Source organism: Odocoileus virginianus, chromosome 13 (assembly GCF_023699985.2).
Source record: "Odocoileus virginianus isolate 20LAN1187 ecotype Illinois chromosome 13, Ovbor_1.2, whole genome shotgun sequence".
In the NCBI taxonomy this organism is placed as follows: domain Eukaryota; kingdom Metazoa; phylum Chordata; class Mammalia; order Artiodactyla; family Cervidae; genus Odocoileus; species Odocoileus virginianus.
In genome coordinates this window covers 47019501-47043546 of record NC_069686.1, presented here as the reverse complement: position 1 = coordinate 47043546, position 24046 = coordinate 47019501, and the positions used below count along the sequence as shown (strand labels likewise).

General features: G+C 37.1%; 1 protein-coding gene across 1 annotated transcript in view; it reads right to left on the bottom strand.

Annotated features, from left to right (window-relative positions):
- The window catches only part of LRP1B (LDL receptor related protein 1B), a 2064747-nt gene that overhangs the window by 69707 nt on the left and 1970994 nt on the right, over positions 1–24046 (bottom strand).

Below are 24046 nucleotides of genomic sequence, written 5' to 3'. Positions count from 1 at the left end.
TGACTTGAGTGAGACATATGGGGTGGGATTTTTAACAGTGCCAGTATTTAAAATTGCAACAGGCTGCTGTTTCAAAATGCATATTAACAATGATTGGGGTTTCCCTGGTGGCTCAGTGGTAAAGAATCTGCCTGCCAATGCAGGAGACACGGGTTTGATCCCTGATCCAGGAAGCTTTCACATGCCATGGAGCAACTAAGCCCATGGGCCACTGTTATTCAGCCTGTGCTCTCAAGAGCAAGAGCCTCAACTACCGAGTCCACATGCCATAACTACTGAAGCCCAGTGTATGTTAGAGCCCGTGCTCCACAACAAGAGAAGCCACTGCAATGAGAAGCCCCTGCTTGCTGCAGCTAGAGATAAGCACACACAGCAACAAAGACCCAGCACAGCCATAAATAAATAAGTAAATAAATAAATAAAGATGGAGTCAATAATTTTAGCAATAATCAAAACATTAACTCATAAAACTCACGGCGATGTTTTGTTTTCAAGTATCACGGAAATCTAAACAGCTTCTGTTTATAAACGATGCTCTGGGTTGAATATTTCTCTATTTTTAAAGTAATCCAGCTACAGAAGCTTTGAGCAAGTAATTATAAAGTGGGAGAGAATCATTTGAGACTTGAAAGCAAGTTGACTTGCAGACAATAGCTACATAGAGTCATCAGATGATGATAACTCAAAACCATTCAAGTGAATCGCACGAGATGACTTGAAAATAGAATGAGTGAGTAAAGGTCACTCAGTCATTTTCATCTCTTTCAACCCCATGGACTATAGCCATGGACTTCTCCAATCCAAAACACTGGAATGGGTAGCCTTTCTCTTCTCCAGGGGATCTTCCTGACCCAGGTTTTGAATCCAGGTCTGCTGCATTGCAAGCAGATTCTTTACCAGCTGAGCCACAAAGGAAGCCCCAAACAAACATATAGGCAGTGATTTTTCACAATAAGCAAAGTATGTACCATGTTTTACCCTACTTTCTTTACCAAGATATTGAATAACACTAAGGTTCAATTTATTTCAGTCCAGTGAAATTTATTAACGCCTACGATCAGGGGAAAAGCATCCATCAGCAATGCAGGAGATGTGGATTCAGTTGCTGGGTTATGAAGATCCCCTGGAGAAGAAAATGGCAAACCACTCCAGTATTCTTGCCTGGGAAATCTCATGGACAGAGAAGTCTGGTGGCCTACAGTCCATGGGGTTGCAAAGAGTTGGACATGACTTAGCAACTAAACAACAATTGTATTAATAGTATCTATTATGTTAATAGATCCATAAGCCTCTTATCCTTCTCCATCAGAGGGCAGACAGAATGCAAGCCACCAATCACAGGACACTACTGATCTAATCACATGGACCACAGCCTTGTCTAACTCAATGAAACTATAAGCCATGCTGTGCAAGACCACCCAAGATGGACGGGTCATGGTGGAGAGTTCTGACAAAATGTGGTCCACTGGAGAAGGGAATGGGAAACCAATTCAATATTCTTACCTTGAGAACCCCATGAACAGTACAAAAAGGCAAAAAGATAGGACACTGAAAGATGAACTCCCCAGGTTGGTAGGTGCCCAATATGCTACTGGAGAAGAGTGGAGAAATAATTCCAGAAAGAATGAAGAGACAGCGCGAAAGCAAAAACAACACCCAGGGGTGGATGTGACTGGTAATGGGAGCAAGGTCCGATGCTGTAGATAGCAATATTGCCTAGGAACCTGGAATGTTAGGTCCATGAATCAAGGCAAATTGGAAGTGGCCAAACAGGAGATGGCAAGAGTGAACATCAAGATTTTAGGAATCAGCAAACTAAAAAGGACTGAGATGGGTGAATTTAACTCAGATGACCATTTTATCTACTACTGTGGGCAAGAATCCCTTAGAAGAATTGGAGTAGCCATCAGTCAACAAAAGAGTTCAAAATTCAGTACTTGGATACAATCTCAAAAATGACAGAATGATCTCTGTTTGTTTCCAAGGCAAACCATTCAGTATCATGGTAATCCAAGCCTATGCACCAACGAGTAATAAAGCTGAATTTGAATGGTTCTATGAAGGCCTACAAGACCTTCTAGAATTTACACCCAAAAGAGATATCCTTTTCATTATATGGGACTGGAATGAAAAAGTAAGAAGTCAAGAAACACCTGGAGTAACAGGCAAATTTGGCTTTGGAGTACAGAATGAAGCAGGGTAAAGGCTAATAGAGTTTTGCTAAGAGAACACACTGGTCATAACAAACATCCTCTTCTAACAACACAAGAGAAGACTCTACACATGGACATGACCAGATGATCAACACCTAAATCAGATTGATTATATTATTTCCAGCCAAAGATAGAAAAGCTCTATACAGTCAGCAAAAAAAGACTGGGAGCTGACTGTGGCTCAGATCATGAACTCCTTATCGAGAAATTCAGACTTAAATTGAAGAAAGTAGGGAAAACCACTAGACCATTCAGGTATGACCTAAATCAAATCCCTAATGATTATACAGTGGAAGTGAGAAATAGATTTAATGGACTAGATCTGATAGATAGAGAGCCTGATGAACTATGGACAGAGATTCATGACATTGTAAAAGAGACAGGGATCAAGACCATCCCCAAGAAAAAGAAATGCAAAAAGGCAAAATGGCTGTCTGAGGAGGCCTTACAAATAGCTGCAAAAAGGAGAGAAGTGAAAAGCAAAGGAGAAAAGGAAAGATATACCCATTTGAATGCAGAGTTCCAAAGAATAGAGAGGAGAAATAAGAAAGACTTCCTCAGTGATCAGTGCAAAGAAATAGAGGAAAACAATTGAATGGGAAAGATTAGAGACTTCTTTAAGAAAATTAGAGATAAGAGGGAAAGATTTCATGTAAAGAGGAGCACAACAAAGGACAGAAATGGTATGGACCTAACGGAAGCAGAAGATATTAAGAAGAGATGCCAAGATTACACAGAAGAACTATACAAAAAAGATCTTCATGACCCAGATAATCATGATGGTGTGATCATTCACCTAGAGCTAGAGATACTGGAATGTCAAGTGGGCCTTAGGAAGTACCACTATGAACAAAACTAGTGGATGTGATGGAATACCAGTTGAGCTATTTCAAAACCTAAAAGGTGATGCTGTGAAAGTGTTGCACATCATATGCCAGCAAATATGGAAAACTCAGCAGTGCCACAGGCCTGGAAAAGGTCAGTTTTCACTCCAATCCCAAATAAAGGCAGTGCCAAAGAATGCTCAAACTACCGCATAATTGCACGCATCTCACACGCTAGTAAAGTAATACTCAAAATTCTCCAAGCCAGGCTTCAGCAATACGTAAATCGTGAACTTCCAGATGTTCAAGCTGGTTTTAGAAAAGGCAGAGGAAACAGGGATCAATTGCCAACATCCAGTGAATCATCGAGAAATCAAGAGAGTTCCTGTAAAATATCTATTTCTGTTTTATTGACTATGGCTTTGACTGTGTGGATCACAACAAACTGGAAAATTCTGAAAGAGATGGGAATACCAGACCATCTGACCTGCCTCTTGAGAAATCTGTATGCAGGACAGGAAGCAATAGTTAGAACTGGACATGGAACGACAGACGGGTTCCAAGTCGAGAAAGGAGTGTGTCAAGGCTGTATATTGTCACCCTGTTTATTTAACTTATATGCAGAGTATATTATGAGAAATGCTGGGCTGGATGAATCAAAAGCTCTAATCAAGATTGATGGGAGAAATTCCAATAACCTCAGATATGCAGATGACACCACCCGTATGGCAGAAAGTGAAGAACTAAAGAGCCTCTTGACTAAAGTGAAAGAGGAGAGTGAAAAAGTTGGCTTAAAGCTCAACATTCAGAAAACTAAGATCACAGAATCCAGTCCCGTCACTTTTTGACAAATAGATGGGGAAACAGTGAAAACAGTGATGGACTTTATTTTTTGGGGGGCTCTAAAATCAATGCAGACTGTGACTGCAGCCATGAAATTAAAAGACGCTTGCTGCTTGAAAGAAACATTATGACAAACCTAGATAGCATATTAAAAAGCAGAGACATTACTTTGCCAACAAAGTATCATCTAGTTAAAGCTACGGTTTTTCCAATAGTCATGTATGGATGTGAGAGTTGGACATTAAGAATGCTGAGTGCCAAAGAATTGATGCTTTTCAACTATGGTGTTGGAGAAGACTCTTGAGAGTCCCTTGGACTGCAAGAAGATCCAACCAGTCCATCCTAAAGGAGATCAGTCCTGCATATTCATTGGAAGGACTGATGTTGAAGTTGAAACTCCAATACTTGGCCACCTGATGTGAAGAACTGACTCATTGGAAAAGACCCTGATGCTGGGGAAGATTGAATGTGGGAAGAGAAGGGGACGACAGAGGATGAGATTGTTGGATGGCATCACTGACTCAATGGACATGAGTTTGAGTAAACTCTGGAAGTTGGTGATGGATAGGGAGGTCTGGCATGCTGCAGTCCATGAGGTCACAAAGAGTCGGACATGACTGAGTAACTGAACTGAACTGAGTTGATTGTGTTAAATTGCCCATGTTCTCAGGGTCCCTATACTTTGACAGAACCTCAGGGCTAACATGATTGAAAAATTAAGATCAATAAAAGATTTTAGTTAAGAACTATTTTTAAGACAATTCAGAGCACAAAGTAAGAACTCATTCATATTTATAGAAAACTGCAAAAGGTTTCATGGAGAAATGATAGGTGAAGAATGTTGGAGAGTGATCATGGAAAAGATTATCTCAGATGGGAGTATCATGAAGAAAGTTATTGTCATCATGCTGAGATTTAACAAGCTACAGGGTAGGGGATGTTTTACCACATACAGGAAGAAGAAATGGCCATCCTAGACAATCTCATTCAGTTCCTATATGCACAGTTTTTTCTACTAACATCTTTATCTATCTCTTTTCCATTCCAACCTTTCATTCTTTCTTTCTTCCAAGCAACTCACTACTCACATAAATACAATGAAACATTACTCAGCCATAGAAAGGAATGAAATTGGGTCTTTTGCAGTGATGTGGATGGACCTAGGGTCTATCACACAGAGTGGAATAAGTCAGAAAAAGAGAAAAACAAATATCATATAATCCACATACACATGGAATACAGAAAAAGGGTACAAATGAACCTATTTTCAGTGCAGTAATAGAGACGCCTACATAGAAAATGGACATATGGACACAGTGGGGAAATGGGAGGATGAAAGAAATGGGGAGAGTAGCATTGATGTGTATACACTACCATGAGTCTAATAGAGAGCCAGTGGGAAGCTGCTACATCGTACAGAAAGCTAGACTCAGTGCTCTGTGATGACCTAGGAGTGAGGGGAGATGGGAGGGAGACTCAAGCGGGTGGGGATATATGTACACATAGAGCTGATCCACTGTTGTACAGCAGAAATGAACACAAAATTGTAAAGCAATTATGTTCCAGGAAACAAAGAAGAAATTAAAAGTAATGATTTCTGATATAATTAGATATACCTGTCTCCTAGTTTTCCTTTAGTATGTTACCTTGCAAAATATATAATACATACGTATCTTTATATTGATATGTACACAGGTATATAGAGAGGGATTTCTATACTGGCATGATAACAATAAGAGACATAAAAATTATATAAAAATGATTACTATCTAATCAGAATTCCCTAAAACATTGAGAAAGTCATCTTGATAAAGTCATCTAACAGAGAAATTGGAGAAAAATATAAAGAGTTCCCCTGTTCAAATGTTCAAGTTTCCTTTGGGTCAGACGTGTAGGCATAAAACAGATTATCGGTATATAAAAATCAGCTCTCTACTTTACTTTCATAGCAATTCAGAGGTTACAAAAATCACTTTAATTTTTATTAGTTAGTAGTACCATACTTTAGGATGATTAGAAGTATGCATTGAATTATGACTGCAATTAATCAATTTGATCAATATACTTTTTATTTAGAAAGATTGTTTTTCTTTGAAAGCATTCTTGTAAATTGTTTCAATCTTAAGGCAATGAGGTTAACTCATTACTCTTATATACCCAGTGTACAAAAAGATATTGTGGTAAAGCTCTTTTGATATAGTAACTAAGGTATTTTAGTTTCTGTTTCCCCCTGACTCTTTTCTTCATTTGGTCATTATTAGGTTCTTAATTTACCCTGCTCTATTTTCCATCATCTCATTTCTAAATAATAACGTGCACCATGAGAGCAGTTTTCTGTTTTATTCATGACTAACTCTCAAGCTTCAGTGGCTGTCACATATTAGATGCCATATTAATATTTGTTGAATGAATGAATGAGCCCTGACCCTGAAAAACAGGACACTTCAGAAAGCAGAGAACAAAAATCACACCGCTGATTTTTTAGTTTTAATACCTCAAGGGTAGTTATAAATTTATGTAAATATGGGATCAGTCAAGGCTAGTTTTACTAATTCCTGAAACTCAGTGAAGTTTTCCAGGATGTGTAAGTGTGTGTTCAGATGGGCACAGGAAGGTGGGAGATGAAAGATGAAAATCAGGCGGGAAGCAAAGATAAATGCCATCAAGACCTAGTAAAAGGGCTCTTGAATATCTCAGTCAGTTAATTTCAGTTACTCAGTCATGTTCGACTCTTGTGACCCCACAGACTGCAGCATGCCAGGCGTCTCTGTCCATCACCAACTCCCAGAGCTTGTTCAAACTCATGTCCATCGAGTCAGTGATGCCATCCAACCATCTCTGTCATCCAACCATCTCTGTCATTCCTTTCTCCTCCTGTCTTCAAGCTTTCTAGGCATCAGGGTCTTTTCCAATGAGTCAGTTCTTTGCATCAGGTGGCCAAAATATTGGAGTTTCAGCATCAGCCCTTCCAATGAACACCCAGGACTGATTTCCTTTAGGATGGACTGGTTTGATCTCTTTGCAGTCCAAGGGACTCTCAAGAGTCTTCTCCAACACCACAGTTCAAAAGCATCAATTCTTTGGCACTAAGCTTTCTTTATAGTCCAACTCTCACATCCATACATGACTAATGGAAAAACCATAGCTTTGAATAGATGGGCCTTTGTCTGCAAAGTAATGTCTCTGCTTTTTAATATGCTATCTATGTTTGTCATAGCTTTTCTTCCAAGGAGCTAGCATCTTTTTAATTTCATGGCTACAGTCACCATCGGCAATGATTTTAGATTCCAAGAAAATAAAGTCTGTCACTGTTTCATTGTTTCCCCATCTATTTGCCATGAAGTGATGGGACTGGATACCATGATCTTCATTTTTTGAATGTTGAGTTTTAAGCCAACTTTTTCACTTTCCTCTTTCACTTTCATCAAGAGGCTCTTCAGTTACTCTTTCCTTTTCCCATAAGGGTGATGCCATCTGAGTATCTGAGGTTATTAATATTTCTCACAGCAATCTTGATTCCAGCTTCTGCTTCATCCAGCCCAGTGTTTCTCATAATGTACTCTGCATATAAGTTAAATAAGCAGGGTGAAAACATACAGCCTTGACATACTTTTTCCCCAATTTGGAACCAGTCTGTTGTTCCAAGTCCAGTTCTAACTATTGCTTCTTGACCTGCATACCAATTTCTCAGGAGACAGGTAAGGTGGTCTGGTATTCCCATCTCTTTCAGAATTTTCCACAATTTGTTGTGATCTACACAGTGAAATGCTTTGGTGTAATCAATGCAGCAGATGTTTGTCTGGAATTCTCTTGTTTTCTCTATGATCCAATGGATGTTGACAATTTGGCCTACAATAAATGGACACTCAGCTGCTGGATCAATGAACCAACTGCCAGATACTCCAGACTGCTGAGTGAAGAAAAGATATGACCCACCTAGTTCCCAGAAATGGGCTTTCCATAGAATTAGACTAAACTTTTCAGCTTCTGACATTTCACATTATAGTCACTGCCTAACTTGGATATGAAAGTCAACCTTTTCAAGAGACCATACTCTTCAATAAAAGAAACTGATTTTTCTGTTCTATTTACTTTTATGTAACTCTATATAGAATTTCATTCTAAATTCATGGATTATTACAAAAATTATTTTAAAAATCTGAGACTATAAACATGAATGCTATAATATTAATAAATTAATTTTGCATTATCCAAATTATATATTCTCTGAATGTATATTACCTAAAATACATATTACAATACACAACTATTACATATTATAAATATAGCACTCAAAATATTTATTAAAATATAAATATGTGCATTTAATTTTAAAATTTAAAAGAACCTTTTTAGAGATTACCTAACTTCAGATAACTATGAAAAGCAGAAAGTTAAATGATTATCATTATTGTTTTTATAAATCATGTGGATGAGTTTCACTTTGATAATGAAAATATTCAAAAATCTATCTAAAATTGTAGAATACTATTGGCTAATACAAAAATGTCTGTACTGTATAATTTTAAGTGATTCTGAAAGAATGTTTTAATTTTTTAATTCTACATTATCACCTCCAAACCCAATATTTCTTCCTCAGATCTGGATTCAACTTGACAGATTCCTGTAAATTTAGAGTATATAGTCAAGAAAGTTTCAAACTATACTGAAATTATTTGCAAAATATCTCACATATTCATTTCATTTGGACAAGAGATTCTTAAAAGGATCAGAAAACTATACTGCCTTTCAATTTAAGAAACACTGACATCTGAAGTTGAAAAAATTCTAGCTTAATAGTCATTCATGATCTGGAAGTTATCATGAAAGTGACCTGAGTTTCTGAGTAGTCATTTAAATAAGCACTGTGCCATTTATTATGTGATCATCTCCACACCAAGTTGTTTCTAGCATTACGTTCCTTATTTATATCACTCATTTGCAAAGAAAGCTTGCCCTCAGATCATTACAATATAGATTTTCTGAGTTCTTAAAACCAATAAATAAAGTACAAATTACTTTCTCTACCTGAAAATTAGATTCTTATTATCATAGATTTAATCATGGATCTTTGAATAGTAATGCAGATCTGAAAATTCAAATTTAGCTACTTGAACTTTGCATTGATTTTTCAATTCTATTCTGAACTAAGTAACTTTCTATTTTGTAGAGTGTCCTATACTTAAGATGTACCTGATTTTTTAGTGGCAATCCCTGATGAGTAGGTTTTTGTAATAATAGTTCATTTTCATAAAACTAAGCATCTATACTGTAAGAAATTATTGGCTAACTTTGGCATTCCCTTTTTATTTAAATTTACTCTTTTTAGGATTCATTTGTTAGAAAACAATATACCTTAATATATTAATATATTAATTGATTTAAATCAAGTTTTATGATAAGTATATTTTTGCATTCATAGCAATGTAACTGAATGAATAAAATTATGAATGCATTGTTTTGATTTAAGAAAATTTATGCTCTTCTTTGTATGGTGTGATCACTCACCTAGAGCCAGACACCCTAGAGTAAGAAGTCAAGTGGGCCTTAGGAAGTATCACCACGAACAAAGCTAGTGGAGGTGATAGAATTTCAGTTGAGTTACTTCAAATCCTAAATGATGAAGCTATTAAAGTGTTGCACTCAATACAACAGCAAATTTGGAAAACTCAGCAGGGGCCACAAGGCTGGAAAAGGTCAGTTTTCATTCCAATCCCAAAGAAGGGAAATGCCAAAGAATGCTCAAGCTACTGCACAATTGCACTTATTTCACATGCTAGTAAGCTAATGGTCAAAATCATTCAAACTAGGCTTCAACAGTAGATGAAACATGAACTTCATGATGTACAAGATGCATTTAGAAAAGTCAGAGGAACCAGAGATCAAATTGCCAACATCCGCTGGACCATAGAAAAAGCAAGAGAAACTGGAAAATTCTTAAAGAGATGAGAGTTCCAGACCACCTGACCTGCCTCCTGAGAAATCTGTATGCAGGTCAAGCAGCAACAGTTAGAACTGGATATGGAACAACAGACTGGTTCTAAATTGGGAAGGGAGTACATCAAGATTGTATATCGTCACCCTGATTATTTAACTTATATGCAGAATACATCATGCAAAATGCTGGGCTGGATAAAGCACACATTGGAATCAAGATTGCTGGGAGAAATATCTATAACCTCAGGTATGCAGATCACACCACCTTTATGGCAGGAAGTGAAGAGGAACTAAATAGCCTCTTGATGAAAGTGAAAGAGGAGAGTGAAAAAGTTGGCTTAAAAGTCAACATTCAAAAAACTGAGATCATGGCATTCAGTCGCATCACTTTATGTCAAATAAATGCGGAAATGATGGAAACAGTGACAGACTTTGTTTTCTTGGGCTCCAAAATCACTGCAGATGATGACTGCAGCCAGGAAATTAAAAGATATTTGGTCCTTGGAAGAAAAACTATGACAAACTTAGGCAGAATATTAAAAAGCAGAGATATTATTTTCCCAACAAGGTCCATCTAGTGAAAGCTATGGTTTTTCCAGTAGTCATGTTTGGATGTGAGATTTGGACCATAAAGAAGGCTGAGCATTGAAAGATTGATGGTTTTGAACTGTGGTGTTGAAGAAGACTCTTGAGAGTCCCTTGGACTGCAAGGAGATCAAACCTGTCCTAAAGGAAATCAGTCCTGAATATTCATTGGAAGGACTGATGCTGAAACTGAAATTCCAATACTTTGGCTACCTGATGCAAAGAACTGACTCATTAGAAAAGACCCTGATGCTGGGAAAGAATGAGATGTGGGAGGAGAAGGTTATGACAGAGGATAAGATGGTTGGATGGCATCACCAACTCGCTGGACATGAGTTTGAGCAAGCTCTGGGAGCTGGTGATGGACAGGGAAGTCTGGCATACTGCAGTCCATTGGGTCACAAAGAGTCAGACATGACTGAGCAATTGAACTTAACTGAACTGAACTGATCTGTGCAACAGGTTACTTTCCATCTTCAATTAGGCAATTTTAAAGCTTTTTCGTAGTCTTCATATTACTTTGGTATCCACTCTTCCTTAAGTTGGAAAAAGATCAAATGTCTTTGGTAAAGCTAATGTGGCATAAAAGTAGGAAAAGAGGCCACCTAAACTTGGCATGATAACAGGTGAAGCACTGTTTCAAAAGTTTTATGAGATTAAAGTTGCCTCAAAATCAAATGAAGCTTGCATAGAAGAAAGTTGCTGCTATAATGTCAGCAGGTGTAAATAAGCAATTTTTATTTTTGAGAATGCTTACTGAAATTGGTAAATACAATTACTAAAAGCTAATTATTAAAACAAGTACACTAAGTTATATGACATAGACATAAATGTTTACTCATAATTCACTCTATGACCATGTTGTTGGAATTTGAAATGTAATTATATAAAATAATAAGTATTCTTCTAAATAGTATTGATTAAAATCCATTTCCAATCTCCACCTAATCAGTTTTTGAGGATATAACCCTTAGTTCACAGCTATTAATCTGAAAAGATATATCATTTGGTTTTCTATTCACCTAAAATTAAATAGGGCATGTATCTTCCAAAAAGCCTTGATACTGATATATCTCTAATGCCTAGAACAATAAATGAGGCCCAGAAATGTTCAATATACATCAGTTGAATAAATTAATTTTAATAATCAAACTTAGGTACTTTGACTCACATACGACATACTATCTCCTTAGACTTACTTCAGTTCCCAGTAAATTATTTTTTATATTACCACATTTTCCCTGAATACTTCTCCTCTTATTATTATTTTTACATTTACTTTAAATGAAGGCACAGCATTATAGTAAAACCTGCTTTTAGTAACTTCAGTTTTACTACTGAATCAAAATTTTATCCAACAATTTTTTTTTCATAACTGACAATTTCTTCTAAAATATCTAGAGTAAAAATAATAATGTTATTACATTTTTTCCCTTAGCTCACTAGTCTCTATTCTGGTCACATGAGAAAAGAAATGTATTTATCTTCCTTCACACATTAATTTAAACGTAGCTACATTTTTTACCCTATATTTTTCAAACTTAAAACACAGGCACAAAGGGACTCAGTCAAAAGTATACATGTATTCATTCTCCCCCAAACTCCCCTCCCATCCTGGATGCCATATAATACTGAGCAGAGTTCCTTGAGCTATACAGTAGGTCCTTGTTGGTTACCCATTTTAAACATAGCAGAATGTACACGTTGGTCACAAATACCCTATCTCTTCCCTCGACTCCCTGTGCTTTCCACCTGAAATGATCACAACTTTGTTAATTGGCTATATTTCAATATAAATTAAAAAGGTTAAAAATAAATAAGTAAAATTAACTCATAGAATATATGTGTGTGTGTGTGTGTCTATAAAACTGAATCACTTTGCTATACAGCATAAATTAACATGAAATTATAAATCAACTATACTTGAATAAAATAAACTTAAAAAAACAAAAAAAAAATAAAAGATAACCTATTAAAAAAAAAACAAAAACGTAATCATAGCCACAAAGTTTCTCATGGAGTATGGCTCTTAATTAGTCAGTAAGTAAAGGTGGCCAGAAGTCTGGCTCTGCCTTTTGAGTGGAATCTTGTCAAAGAACAGAAAATAACTAAGCCAAACAGGCTGGAAACAGATTCCTTCTATTTGGTTTACATTCACTCACATACTTGATTACTAACATATTTGACACATACTTGACAAATACTTGATCTACTCAGTCTAGGCAGTGAGTTAATTCCCAAGATTGATGGGATATGCAAAACACCAAGGCCTGTTTCATATTCTACTGGGATAGAGAGTTGAGAATATGAACGATGATATTAATACAGAGTGAAAGTGAACAGAGAAGTTCTGAGTGTCCTAGAGCAAAGGGACGTTAAGAAGACAAATCCAGGGAGTTAGACTTGGTAGATATTCAGGACACCATGTATAAAGAAAAAGAGGTACACTCAAAAGGGGCACATTTTCGATACAATGAACAGATTCCCAAGGTTGGAAGAAAAGGTGCATAAAGGAATGTGTTGTAATAATCCAAGCAAGAGATTGATGAAGGCCTGAATGAAAAAATGCTTATTTTCTCACCAAGAGAAAAAGAATCAGCAGACAGGGTTCTGACATGCTTTCATACTTTAGGTGTGAGTATTATAAAAAAAAAAAAAACAAAACAGAATACTTGAATATTAGGAACTAGCTACTCTTAATTGATAATTTCACTTTTAAGTCATGTTTTTTTCTTAGAGTTCAAGGGTCAGTTCTTATTGTCTTTCATACTAATTGAAAACAAAAGATTTTATTCTATTTTTCTGGCTATTATGAAAGTCTACCCCTTTTGGTCTCTTCAGCCTGGGCCTGCCATAGTCTTAATCAAGTCAAGATTAAAATAACTATTAACACCTCTCTTCAATGGAGTAGAAACATGAAAAGCCCACATTGAGCCATTTGCCACCTGAGCATTGAAGGTCCTCATAGTGAATCTAAAAAAGATGAAACCGAGTGGACAAGCTATTAAACGACAAGCAAATACACCAGAAGCCTCAGGGAGTCAGACCTGCAAGGCTTTAAACTGTGGTTCCTATGTTCTCTAACTGGGCAGATTAGGGAGAATGGCTTCATCTCATTTCTTGGCATTTGTAAAGTTGGACTAAAAATACTAACCTTACAGTGCTGAATGAGCATTTGCCACAAAATCATATATTCATATATCAGATAGAATTATGTATTATAGCATATATCTCTGTAATCAATACATTATATATGTTCAATAATTGTTATTTCTCTTGCCAGCCCTCCTCTGGGAAAATCAAATAGCAAAAGAAAAAGTAAATTTCAAAAGGTTTTCCCTTCTGGGTCTTTGCAAATGTTGTTCCTCCCCCTGCATTGTCTCTTCACCTGGTTAGCTTTTGTTTTCTAGTCTTAGCTTAGGTGATAATTCCTCCAAGAAATCTTTTCTGTTGGCTAAATTCTGTGTTTTTTCTTGTATTTTGGTCTTTGTGTTTCCTTGAACTGTTCACTAAAATTATTGCTTCTTTTTCATAATCACATGTTAGACTGTAAGTCCTTTGACAGCAAGAAATATATTGACATCACTGTTTCTTCCATGCCTAACATAGTGATAGTTCGCTGTAAACACCAAAACATGTTCACTGACTAGCTGACTAATGGTATAAAATTGCTCTGGAAGGAAAGTGGTAAAAATAATTCCAAGTGTTTTCACATATGGTAGGTTCAAAAGTATAATTCATAACTTTATGTTACTTGATAGACTGTGGTTCTAATACCAGTTACAATAGATGATTTTAGATTATTGTCAGATATTCCAAATTTTATAAATTTGAGATGCTGCTTATGTCTGTACTTACTGGAATCAGTGGGAGTAAATCATAGAGGTATATTTTTAATAAACTGAGTTCTAATTGAAATTATAATGATTTTTCAGGCAGGTCACTAGAGGACTTTAAAAACATTAATAAAATGACAAACAGATTGCCATTTGATTTGAATACCTGGCACTTAGAAATTGACTGAGATGATCCTCATTGGCTCCTTTGCCCTAATATCATTGCTGTTTAATTATAAATAACCTCAAATATTGTTGACCTCATAGTTAACATCCAGATTTAAATGAAAAATGCCATGCTTATTATTTTTTTGATGTTCACTAGAAATCCTTGCTCCAGAACTGCATGAATTGGAGCTATATTTGCTTGACAAAAAGAATACTTAATTTTACTTTTGCCATTATTTATCTATGTCTCTCCTCCCTGGGTGCTGGTGTTAAAATTAATTTGCACTTCAGACCTCAGGATTTTATATTGCCATTAGGATTGTGAAATGCTTTTACTCAGCACAACTAAGAAATGATATTTTTACCTCCCACTAATGGACCTTTAATTAGGCACTGTAATGAACCATTCTGTCACTTCTTCATTCATAGAGAGAAGATTTTGCATATTCAAGATACAGTTTTGACAGAACACCAGGTCCATTGAACCTTGCTTACTCACATCTAATAGCTTCTAAATTTATTACACTTTTGTCAACTGTTGGATTTATCATTTTGATGACACTGTCCACAGACTTATTTTGCTGCCAAAAACCAGCATCAACAAACTGCACGGGTGTTTGTTGATTATGTTGATCAACAAATCCTGGGGTCCAATTTTGACTATGATATTACTTCTCTGGGACCTTGAGCAAGTTATTTAACCTTTGCCTAAGGATTAATTGGTTAATTTTAATAAGTGCTCTGCTGTAAAGCGTGAGAAGTGCTATGACTGCTAATAGTGATAATAAAATTCTAATGCTGCCTTTTATAATGCATCAGGTTACCTCAGACTTTGATTCTATTAAGTTGCCAATTAAAATATAAGCTAACTGAATTTATTCTTTTCAAGATGGCCACACAGTATTTTTTAAACTTGGTTAAAAAACAAAAAGTCAAATATATTGATGCTTCAACTTAAAAAAAAAAAAAAAGACTGGTGTTCCATGATGATGGACCAATTGGGAACTGGAAGACCACTCCACACAAAAATACCAGATAACTGTGAGGCAGATATTGCTAGACCGTATAAGACTCTGAAACCTCGGTTCCTTTTTTTTTAATTTCAATGTTTTCCTTCTCAAGTATAAACTTCTCACTTCTTTAAACTAAAGCTAAACTCTTTGTTCCAATTTCCAGGCATTCAGTAGAATGCCTCCCTGGTCTGGTAAGTCATAAAACATTCAGACCCAGGATGGGATAATCATTAACTCCTGTCCAGCTTATTAAGAAGAACACCAGGGGGACCACTAACTTTTAAATATACATCTGGTCCTTCGACAGTTGCCTGGGGTCAAGGAAAAGGGTCACAGGCTGATGACTCAATGTCAGAGAAAACTTAAACATTGGGGATAAAAAAAGCCATAAAGATGTCAAATGAAGGACTGTAATCTTGAAACCGATTGGTCAAAAATGATATATATTAAAGTCATGAACCAACCAAAGATGTACAGATCAATCAATACTAGTAAAAATATAAACTACTGTAATCCCCACCTTTTTGGGCACTTCACCCTCTCTCAGTGTCTATGCTGAGGGCTTTGTATCTCTATCCTCTAAAACTTAAAAACTCTGCCTATGTGAGTGTTTGTGAGTTTGCGAAGTTCATTCTTTGGCTCTGCAAACAGAACTCAGTTTCCCATTTCTATTGTACTCTGATTAAATGTAGCTTTTATATATTAAATGGATTATTCTTTTATATACATGCCTCCAAACTGCTCTCATTTACTTATGTATGATTATGTATCAATATTTGTTTATTAAACAAACACCACTGTTGGGTGTGGTCTAAAAGAGGTGATCCCAGACAAGTAAAAGTGAATAGAGCTAAAAAGAAAAATAACGGAGCAGTCTTGAAAATTTAGAAGAGAGAGAGAGGGAGAGAGATTAGTTCAACTTGAGGGTGGTTATGAACAACTTCAGAAAAGAAATGATTTTTGAGCTGTACAAAAACTGATAGGATTTGGCATTGAGAGATGAAGGTGAGGAGAAATTGCATTTCAAAGGATGAGAAAGTCAGCATGAGAAAGTCACAAAGCCAAGGAAGTTGACCCATGGAGGAGAATAATCCATGTGGTTTTACTTGAATAAAGGAGAGGGTGCAAAACCAGTTTGGATAGTAGGTAGGGTTTGTGTTATATAGAATCTTGGTTGGCATTGCTTGAACATCATTCCATGTGCTCAGAATGTGCTTGGGTCCTATGCAGAGGAGATAAGCCCCCTTGGCTGGTTGGCAGACCCCTGACACTAATAGGCTGTGGGAATCACTGCTGTTAAAGAGAGCATGCATATTGACTTACCCCCAAGGAAGAGTAGACAGGGCAGATTGAAGCTTCCTGGCTGCTGGCTGGCCTTGTTACTGCCTCTGCACATGCTCCAGGCCTACGTGCTGCAGGTCACAGGGCAGAATTGGATCTGAGGCTGTCACAACTGGGGAGAAAACTCAACTATAGGAACGGAGGTGACAGGTCCCAGATCAGAGCCCAGATGGGGCAGCCATGGCCATTGTTGAAGCTTACTCAGGTGGTGCACCGGAAGCCACCCAGGTCTCTGAGAGTGACTATCCTGCACTGTCCATATCCCACGTATGCAGAGAGTCCATGCAGGTCCCACCTGCCCTGCAGTGCAATTCTACAACAGGCCAGGGACAATGGAGGCCATGGGGAGTATGAAATGAAAATATCTCCTGCCATATCAACAAATGAGAAATGTCACAGCCATCAGCGCTCCCTGGCTTCCAAATGTGAATGAGGGTTCCAAAATCGTGATCCAGCAGATGCCACCATGCACCATGGTGATTGCTGAGGAGCTGAGAAGCAGTCATCTGCCACTCCTTAAGGTAAACAAGGAGACAGGGTTTGGCCCCCGATATCTGAGGTGCATATGAAAGGAATGAATTCAGTGAGTGCAGAGGCTTGCCTCTTCCCGTACACAGAAAGTTAAATTTGTTAATTTGATATTTGATCTTTGATGTTCAGACTGCCTGCTCCCTCTGTTGTAAACTTGAATATAGCCTGACTCCACATCCAAGAAAACTTGGAGCAGTTTTCTCAGAGCTACTGAGATGCTGTCTCCTGGGTTCAGAGTCCTAAATATTCCCACCAAATAAAATAACTCTCTACTTTCAGATTATGACTGTATTTTTTAGTTGACAGGAATGATTGACTGCGAGAGACTAACGCGACTCATACCCAAGGCTGCATCTGAGCCGAATGAGGGAGATAACTGCTGATACCTCAGGCAGAGCAGTAGAGACAGCTCAAACCTCTGACTGAGACATGGGCTGAGAGCCCATGTTTGACCCTCATGCTTTGAGGCTACCCAACTCTGGGGAGAGGGTCCCAGTCCTGGAAGAGGGGAAAGCACACAGGTAAATAAAATTGAGGTACTTTGGGGATGACCCTCCTAGCTTTTGCTTCAGTACCTTGGGATTGGATCCCACCCCTGATAGGTCCAATGTATCCACTGATCAGGGGAAAGACTTGCCTCACACTCAGCTTCAGGTGAAGCCCCTCCATCTCTAGTCTGGGCCCCTACCAAGGTGATAGCTGTAGGCACAACCTGAGGAAAGACATGACTTGCACACAAGACAAATCCTGCTCTCCCATCAAAGACTCTGAGCACACAGCCTGCGCAGGGATGCCTCCATGTAAGAGTGCCCTCAAGACTGAAGTAGGCTTCGGTCTCACATAACTCACAGAGGAAGAGAAAGCTAAGCAAAATGAAAAAGGAAGGAACTATTCTTAATTGAAAGAACAAGAGAAAAATTCTGAAAAAAATAATGAGACCGAAATAAACAGTTTACCAGATGAATAATTCAAAGTATTAGTAATAAGAATGTTAATGGAATAAGGAAAATAATAGACGAATGCAGTGAAAAATTTCACAAGGAATACAAAAGTATATTAAAAAATCAAGTCGGAAATGAACAATTCAATAATGGAAATAAAAATGCAGTAGAAGAAATGAATAGCAGAGTAAGTAACGGAAAAGAACATAAGTTCTCTGGAAATAGAATATTCGACATCACACAGTCAAAACAGCAAAAAGAAAAAAAAAAAAGGAAATAGTTTAAGAGATCTCTATGATACAGTTAAGCATACCAACATCTGCATTATAAGGATTCCAGGAGGAGAAGACTGAAAGTGATTGAAAATGTATTAGAGGAAATTATGGCTGAAAACCTACAAAACCAGAAGAAGGAAACAGATATCTAGATAGAGGAAGCACAGGGTCCCAAATAAGATGAACCCAAACAGACCTACACTAAGACATATAACAAAGTGTCACAAGTTAGATAATTCCAAAGGCAGTAAGAGACAAACAGAGTCATATATTCTGAAATGCCCATAAAGCTATCAGAAAAGAAATGATAAAGATCAGAGGGTAAACAAATGAAATAGAGATCAAAATAAGAAACCCAATAGAAAAAAATCAGTGAAACCATGAACTGGCTTTTTGATAAATATGAACAAAATCTATAAGCCTTTAGTCAAACTTACCAAGAAGAAAAGAGAGAGGACTCAAAATCAGAAATTAAAGAGGAGGAATGACAACTGATAACGCAAAAATACAAAAATCTTAAGAGACTATGACAGTTATAAGCCAACAAATTGGACAATCTAGAAGAAATGGACAATTTTTTAGAAACAAATCAGCTACCAAGATTTAATTAAGAAGAAACAGATAATTTGAAAAGGATGATCACTAGTAGCAAATCGAATTTATAATAATAAAAATTCTTAAAAGTCCATGATCATATGTTCACAGGCCTTATAAGGAAGAGGTAATACACATACTTTTCACATGATTCAAAAAAATTGAGGACTCAGTGCTTCCACATTCATTCTATAAGGTCATCATTACCTTAACATGAAAACCAGACACAGACGAGACAAAAAAATTAAATAAATAAATAAAAAACCAAGATCTTTGATGAATATTGATGGAAAAATCCTCAATAAAATATTAGCATGTCAAGATGGATTTATTCCAGAGGTACAAGCATTGTTTGATATTTGCAAATCGATCAATTTGATATACCATGAAATGAAAGAAAAAAGTTACATGAGAATCTCAATTCACACATAAAAAGAACTGACAAAATTCAACATCCATTCATTATTAAAAAAAAAAAAAAAAACTCTCATCAAAATGATGAGAGAGCATATCTCAACATAATAAAGTCAACATAACATATCTCAACATAATAAAGTCAAAGCCACAGCTAACATCACACTCAACAGTGAAAGCATTTCCTCTAAATTCAGGAACTGAAAATGATGCCTGCTTTCACAACTTTTATTTAGCATAGTATTGGCAACTCTAGCTACAGCAATTAGACAAGAAAAATAAATAAAAGATACCTGAATCAGTAGGGAAGGGGTAAAGTTGTCACTGCAGATGACACGATACTCTATGTAGGCAATCTGAAAGCCTTCACCCAAAAACTATTAGAACTAATAAAGGACACAGATTAATATACAGAAATCTGTTGTTTTTCTATATATTAAGAATGGAATATCAAAGAGAAAACAAACAAAAATCCTGTTTACAATCACATCAAAAGAATAAAATATCTAAAAATAAACATGACTGAGGAGGTGAAAGACCTATATTTTGAAAACTAAAACATCATTTAAGGAAACTTAAGATGACACAAGAAATGGAAAGACATCCATGCTCTTGGACTGGAAGAATTAATATTGTTAGAATGGCCAGACTTCTCAAAGCTATTTACAGATATAATGCAATCCCTATCAAAATACCTACCATATTTATCATAGAACTAGAACAAATACTCTTAAAATTTATCAGTCAGTTCAGTTGCTCAGTTGTGTCTGACTCTTTGTGACCCCATGGACTGCTGCATGCCAGGTATCCCTATCCATCACCAACTCCCGGAGCCTGCTCAACCTCATGTCCATCGAGTCGGTGATGCCATCCAGCCACCTCATCCTCTGTCATCTCCTTGTCCTCTGGCCTTCAATCTTTCCTAGCATCAGGGTCTTTTCCAATGAGTTAGTTCTTTGCATCAGGTGGCTAAAATATTGGAGTTTCAACATCAGCCCTTTCAGTGAAATTTCAGGACTGATTTCCTTTAGGATGGACTGATTTGATCTCCTTAACATTTATATGGGACCACAAATGACCCCAAGTTACCAAAGCAATCCTGATTGGGGAAGGCATGGAGTGACAAGGCTCAGTATATAACATTTACAGTCTTCAGACTATATTTCAGACTACAGTAACCAAAACAGTGCAGTATTGGCACAGTGGCACAAAAATCAATAGAAAAGAAAGGAGGGCCCAGAAATAATTCCAAGCATCTACAGTTAATTTACCATAAATGAGGCGAGAACATACATGGAGAAAAGACAGTCTCTTCAACAAGTGGTGGTGAAAATGTTGGACTGCTATATGAAAAACAATGCAATAAGAACACTGTCTCATACCACATGTAAAATTAAACTCGAAATGGTTTAAAGATCTAATATAAAGCCTGAAACCATAGGACTACTCTTTGACCTAAATTGTAGGAATATTTTTTGGATCCGTCTTAAGGCAAAATAAAAAACCCAAAAACCAAAAATAAACAAATGAGACCTAATTAAACTTAAAAGCTTCTGCAAAACAGAGAAAACCACTGACAAAATGAAAAGACAACCTACTGAATGGGAGAAAATATTTGCAAATGATATTATCAGTTAAGAGTTTAGGTTAAACATGTATAAATGCTCATATAACTCAATGTTAAAAAAAACAAACAACCTGATTGAAAAATGAGCTGAAGATCTGAAAAGAAATTTTTCTAAAAAGACATACGGAAGGCAAACACAAAACGATGCTGATCACCACTATTAGAGAAATGCATATCAAGACAATGAGTTATTACCTCACACCTGTCAGAAAAACTATCATCAAAAAGTCTACAAATAACAAAAGTTGGCAAGGATATGGAGAGAAAGGAACCTTCCTACACTGTGAGTGGGAATGTAAATTGGTCCAGCCAGAATGGAAAACAGTGTGAAGTTTCCTCCAAAAATTAAAATTAGCACTGCCATATGATCCAGCAATTCTACATTGGGTATACATCTGGAAAAAAAAAATACAAGCACTAATTTGAAAATATATATGCACCCCAATGTCCACAGCAGCACCATTTATAACATATAAGATGAAGCAACCCAAATGTCCATCAATAGAAGAATAAAGAAAATGTCTATATACAGTGGAATGCTAGCCAAGAAAAACAATGAAATTCTGCCATTTGCAGCAATGTGGATGAACCTAGAGAATATTAATTTTGGTGATGTAAGACAGACAGAGGACAAATAGTGTATGATATCACTTGTACGTGGAATCTAAAGAATAAAACAAATAAATGCATATAACAAAATAAATAGACTCATGGATATAGAAAATGAACTAGTAGTTACCAGTGAGGACAGGAAAGGGAGAAGGGGCATGATAGGGGTCTGAGATTAAGAGATATAAGCTACTATGTATAAAATACACAAGCAACAAGGATACCTCATACAGCACAGGGAGTTATAATCATTATTTTGTAATAAATTTTAATGGCACATAATCTAAAAATTACTGAATAATTATGCTGTAATATATTATAGAACAACTATATTTTAATTAGAAAAACAAACAATGAGCAGAGAAATAAAGTTGTATATAGAAAGGGATGTGAGCACAAAGGAGTTTTTAAAGAAAGGATTCAGTTCAGTTCAGTTCAGTTGCTCAGCCATGTCCAACTCTTTGCGACCCCATGAACCGCAGCATGCCAGGCCGGCCCATCCATCATCAATTGCCAGAGTCTATCGAAACCCATGTCCATTGATTCAGTGATGCAATCCAACCATCTCATCCTCGGTCATCCCCTTCTCCTCCTGCCCTCAATCTTTCCCAGCATCAGGGTCTTTTCAAGTGAGTCAGCTCTTGCATCAGGTGGCCAAAGTATTGGAGCTTCAGCTTCAACATCAGTCCTTCCAATGAACACCCAGGACTGATCTCCTTCAGGATGGACTGGTTGGATCTCCTTGCAGTCCCAGGAACTCGCAAGAGTTTTCTCCAACACCACAATTCAAAAGCATCAATTCTTCGGCACTCAGCTTTCTTTATAGTCCAACTCTTACATCCATACATGACTATTGGACAAACCATAGCCTTGACTAGGCAGTGAAAAAATATTGATAAAGCAAAAGAAAGAGGGACAGTTGTATAAGATGTGCCTATGAGTACCAGTTCAAAATTGGGTAAGGAGTACATCAAGGCTGTACATAGTCACCATGCTTATTTAACTTGTATGCAGAGTACATCATGAAAAATATTGGAATGGGTGAATCACAAGCTTGAATCAAGATTGCCTGGAGAAATATCAACAATCTCAGATATGCAGATGATACCACTATAATGGCAGAAAGTGAAGAGGAACTAAAGAAGCTCTTGATGAAAGTGAAAGAGGAGAGTGAAAAAGCTGGCTTAAAACTCAATATTCCAAAAACTAAGATGATGGCATCTGGTCCCATCATTTCATGGCAAATATGTGGGGGAAAAGTTAAAATAGTAACAGATTTTATTTTCTTGGGCTCCAAAATTACTGCAGAGAGTAACTGCAGCCGTGAAATTAAAAGACACTTGCTCCTTGGAAAAAAATCTATGACAAACCTAGACAGCATACTAAAATGCAGAGACATCACTTCATTGACAAAGGTCTGTATAGTCAAAGTTATGTTTTTTTTTTTACCAGTAGTCATGTATGGATGTAAGAGTTGAACCATAAAGAAGGCTGAGTGCCAAAGAATTGATGCCTTCAAACTGTGGTCCTGGAGAAGACTCTCGAGAGTCCCTTGGGCAGCAAGGAGATCAAACTAGTCAATCTTAAAGGAAATTAACCCTGAATATTCATTAGAAGGACTGGTGCTGAGCTGAAACTCCAATACGTTGACCACCTGATGTGAAGAGCTGACTCATTGGAAAAGACCCTGATGCTGGGAAAGATTGAGGGCTGGAGGAGAAGGGGGTGACAGAGGATGAGATGTTTGGATGGCATCATCGACTCAATGTACATGAGTTTGAGCAAACTCTGGGTGACAGTGAAGGACAGGGAAGCCTGGTGTGCTGCAGTCCATGGGGTCACAAAGAATTGGTCATGACTTAGCCACTAAACAACAATGAATAGTTAAGAGGCGTTTAAACTAGGAATGGACAGGATAGCATTAGATACAGTAAGGGTCCCTAGTCATAAGAAAGAAGACAGAAGCTGAAGCAGAGGACAAAATAGCTTGAGGGATATGGTGGTGGGAGCTTGGGGCCATTTTGTGTGTATCTCTGTGTGTGTGTTCAGTCACTCTGTTGTGTATGACTCTTTGTGACACCGTGGACTGTAGCCTGTCAGGTTCCTCTGTCCATGGAATTTTCCAGGCAAGAATACTGAAGCAGGTTGCCATTTCCTACTCAGGGAATCTTCCCGGCTCAGGGATCAAACCCACACTCTTGAGTCTCCTGCACTGGCAGATGGATTCTTTACCATTGCACCACCTAAGTAATGAAATAGGCTGGGAATAAAGTTAGGGCACAGGTATTGGGGGTT